Raw genomic sequence first — 423 nt, 5'->3', positions numbered from 1 at the left:
AGAGTACAGTGACGTGGTCTCGGCTAACCGCAACCTCCACCTCCCAGGTTCAAATGATTCTCCTGTCTCAGTCTCCTGAGTAGCTGGGATTACAGGTGCCTGCCACCATGCCCACCTAATTTTTGTATTTTTAGTAGAGATGCGGTTTTGCCATGTTGACTAGGCTGGTCTGGAAATCCTAATCTCGAGTGATCTGCCCGCATTGGCCTCCCAAAGTGCTAGGATTCGGGTGTGAACCCCTGTGCCCAGCCAGTAACTGCTTTTCAATATGAGATGAAAATCTAAATGTTATTTCTAGGCTCATTTACATAAAACCAGGCAGGGCCCTGGGACAGCAGCGTGCTCACCGTGTGTGGGGACCCCTGCCACCCCCGCTGCGTGAGGGGAGGACCCTCGCCACCCACCCCGCGTGAGGGGAGGACC

This window comes from Piliocolobus tephrosceles, unplaced genomic scaffold (assembly GCF_002776525.5).
Source record: "Piliocolobus tephrosceles isolate RC106 unplaced genomic scaffold, ASM277652v3 unscaffolded_21068, whole genome shotgun sequence".
NCBI lineage: Eukaryota > Metazoa > Chordata > Mammalia > Primates > Cercopithecidae > Piliocolobus > Piliocolobus tephrosceles.
The sequence above is the reverse complement of the archived record's forward strand: the minus strand, read 5'-3'. Positions refer to the sequence as shown.